Source organism: Austrofundulus limnaeus, unplaced genomic scaffold (genome assembly GCF_001266775.1).
Source record: "Austrofundulus limnaeus strain Quisiro unplaced genomic scaffold, Austrofundulus_limnaeus-1.0 Scaffold212, whole genome shotgun sequence".
NCBI classification, from domain to species: domain Eukaryota; kingdom Metazoa; phylum Chordata; class Actinopteri; order Cyprinodontiformes; family Rivulidae; genus Austrofundulus; species Austrofundulus limnaeus.
In genome coordinates this window covers 565,799-569,673 of record NW_013952614.1, presented here as the reverse complement: position 1 = coordinate 569,673, position 3,875 = coordinate 565,799, and positions in this window count along the sequence as shown.

Sequence of the window (3,875 nt, the reverse complement as noted above, 5' to 3'; positions counted from 1 at the left end):
AAATTGGACAATAATCTGGGTATTTAATGATATTTCCACAGTTGTGGTCTTGACTGGTTTTGAAATAAAATTCCGAGTCCTCAATGTCCGAGGCCAAGACAAGACTGAGTACAAATGCTGTCAAATATGAGACAAGACCAAGACCAACAAAAAGTGGTCTTAAGACCAAGACCGGTCTCAAGAACTGCAACACTAGTTGGAGGAGTGGGAAAAAGGCAGCTAAAACACGGTTTCTCTGTTTTAAAATTTGAGCCAACATGGGACTTTTGCTGTTTTGCCTTTATGACTTCTATTAGTATGTAAACTGAAAGTACTAAAAATTTTGGGTCTGTAAAACAGCTCAAATAATAATGAGAGGTAGATCTACGAATAAAAGTCTTTCGGCTGAGGAAGGATACAACAAAATGACAAAACAGACAATCCACAGAGTAAAATAATGCAACAGACAGAAGATATGACTGAGCAATTTTAAAGTGTAGATGAGAATAATTTATTTTGTGGTGTGTGGCCTTGTTTTTCCTACATCGTGGGGACAATTTTTCCAAAAAAATTCTGCCTCGTGGGGACCGAATGTGCAATGTGGGGTCCAATGCCCTGTCCCCACAGGTCTAAATGCAAATTATGGGTGGGGAGTTTGGTTTAGGATCAAGATGTGAATTGAGTTTAGGTTGGTACCTGTGAGGTTAGTTTTAGAGTAAACGGTCAGGGTTAGGCTGTAAAATTTCCTAAAAATGAAAGGTGTGTGTGTGTGTGTGTGTGTGTATGTGTGTGTGTGTGTGTGTGTGTGTGTGTGTGTCTTTTATTTTTGATGGACAGTTTCTTGTCAGGCCTGATGGTCCTTATGGGAACAAAAACCTGTTCCTGAAATGGTGAAATGCCATCTTTGGGTTAAGACTAAAGTGTGAATTAGGGTTAAGGGTTAGTTTAGGGGAGTATTTACTCAAAGTGCCCCAGCTGCTGTCCAATGTCTCTGCAGAGTATGTAAATCCCTTAGGAAGTGCACACTTGCTCGAGATCAGGTCCAGTTCTGGGCCTCTGCTCTTTATCTGAAGTGCATGGTGGAGTCAGCTGTTCCAGTTAGAGACAGTCTGTTGATCAGTATGTGCTGTAAGATGTAGTGGAAAATGGCTGACATATTCTGTTGAGGTTATTGTTTGAGTAGAACTCAGCCAGTACATTGAGTCATGTGCTGTCCTTCATAGAGAGGGAGGAGAGGTCAGAGAAGGGAGGTTTAGACCAAATAGGATGGGAATTGGAGGAGGGGTCAGGAATGGTTGGGGGTGTGGTCAAGTAGGTGCGGGATGTTTACAACGGGGCTTATCTAATCAAACAAATTTTTTAGAATATTTAGGAGAAATCCTTCTAGTGACTGTTTACAGTTCACTGAGGTTAGGGTTAGTATTAATTTCTGGTTTAGATTTGTATTTTAGAGTTATTAATAGTGCTGACCTGCCAGTTAGGGGGACTATTTTAACTGTGGTAGTACTCTCACAGTGCTGTGTTATGTGGGTGACCCATAAAGCTTTGTGGTTGGGTAAGGGGCATGGTTTATTATGGTGGAGGGCTAGGATTGGTGGATTGTTTTGTGGTTTGGGCCCCATTATTTTGTTGTTTTAAATAGTATTTGTGGCTATTTTGAGATCTGGAATTTAAAGAAGCTGAGTACTTTAGGGCTCTGCTTTTGGGTAATAGTTTGTTTGGTTTGGGGTTCTTTTATAAAGGATTATTTTATATATTTAGAAACGAGTGGTTAGGGCTAGGCGTGTACTATCTGTGTGCTGGTGCAGTTCTGCAGCATCCACTTTAGGTTGAATTGGAATAAAAATAATTCTTTGGTTTTAAATTGTAAAGTTTTTGTTTACTTTAAGCAGTTTCCACAGTTATGGAATTGATGCAGAGTGCTTCTTCTAATTTTTGGACCTTTATTTGGATTCCTAGGGTTCTCTTTTGGAGGCCACGGATTTTTTGCTCAATAATTACAAGAACAGTGGCGCTGTCTCAGTACCAACTCGTATCTAGTGCTAAAAAATTATTTTAGGACTTACTCTTCAGTGGTGTCCCCTCAGGATTAGGCCACAAAAAATGAATGGAGCACAATTCAATGTGCCAGTAAGGATAGAAATGCTAAATTACGTGAGTGTGTGTGGACAGTGAAGCAAAGCGCCTTGGATAGGTAGCATCTGCGTAGCTGTCCTGCCTCTGTTTATGCAGTTACAAGAGTAAATGTGAGTATAAACCACATAAGACTTCTCCCAAGCAGGAAATATCCCTGGTGTCAGAATTCATTCCGTCAGTGTTTTCACTGATTGCCTCCTACATTTCATTATGCTAAGTGCAGCTTTTTACAAACACAGCAAGAAGTATTTTATTGGGAGGAAAGCCAGGAGATGCATCCTGTGAGCTCCTGAGCATCCCAGCCACGAAAAGAGAGCATCCCTGGACAGCTGCATATTGTGAACAGGTTTTTAAAAGCTTGTGACAGGGTGAGCTGAAACAACAGACAACCACATTACCCTTAATATTTCCCCCAACAATTCCAGTGGTTTGTGAAGACCAGGCTTTGGAGATCTTTTTTTTTTTTTGCCAAAAAGACAATAACATATATTTAGTTTAAGCATTTAGTAGGTATTTTGATACCCCTCACACCTCAAATCACTCTCCCCCTTGCTCTGTCAAGGCTTCTCACACAAAAAAGTCAGCAAATGACTTCAATCAGCTTTAAATGCATCTATAGCAGCAGCGATAACGATGCTATTAAGTATAGTCAAGTAAAGTCGATGGTCAAATTAAATCAGTCTGTAAACATGGTTGATTTCTAACTGGCTGTTAATTTCTCCACTAAAAGAAATGATAGAAAAATGACTGAAAACATGGGTTCCTCTGCTTAGCCAAATGTCAGAGCCAAACAGGACATATAGAATGGGAAGCAACTTGCCTAAATGTATGTATGTCACACCATCAGTGTTTAACTATGCAGAAACCATTAATTTGAAGCAGGAACCAGGAGGCACTAAATTGAAGACTTGATGTCCAACACACAAGTAGGCCACAGATGTGCTAATGAACTGGATGGACGATAATGTGTAGTTTTCCCTGTGTTTAGGATGTATAGAAAGGAAGCATGAGTCTCCTCTGATGTGTTCCTCATTATGTCAAGTTGTTGAATTTTCCGATAACACAAAAAAATGGGGGTCTTACTATTGCCCGTAAATTACATGGATTTTACCACATTTTGCAGGTACACGGTTCTTACAGATTATATCAAATCTTACAGATCTTTTCAAAAAGTCAGCTTTAAATTTATTTTAGTATCTGTATCTGTTGCTGATATCTCCGCCTCATGTTCTGTCTTTCCTCGTGGCCAACAGTCCGTCCATCATCCTGCTGCATTCCTCTCTGAAATACTTCAAATATAAACCTAAACATTTTGCCACATTAACATTTAACATATAAGCTAAATGTAAAAACAGGGAGATAAATAAAACTTAAAATGTGTTAGTGACATTTGACCAAAAATGTAATTACGACATGAAAACCCAACCAGGGTTGCAAGGAGACAAAAAGCAGGAGCAATAGACATGACAACTGCCACATAAAAATTAGACATGTGAATGTGCATAAAACAGTTATTTTGCAGACAGCATCAGATTGTCCTCCAGAGATTCCTTACACAGCGGGTAAAATAAGTATTGAACACGTCACCATTTTTCTCAGTAAATATATTACTAGAGGTGCTAATGACATGAAATTTTCACCAGATGTCGGTAACAACCCAAGTGATCCATACATACAAGAACTTAGCTGCTTTTTTCTTGCCATAATACAAATTCTAACAGTCTATTCAGTAGGACTGTCAGCTGTGTACCGTATCCACC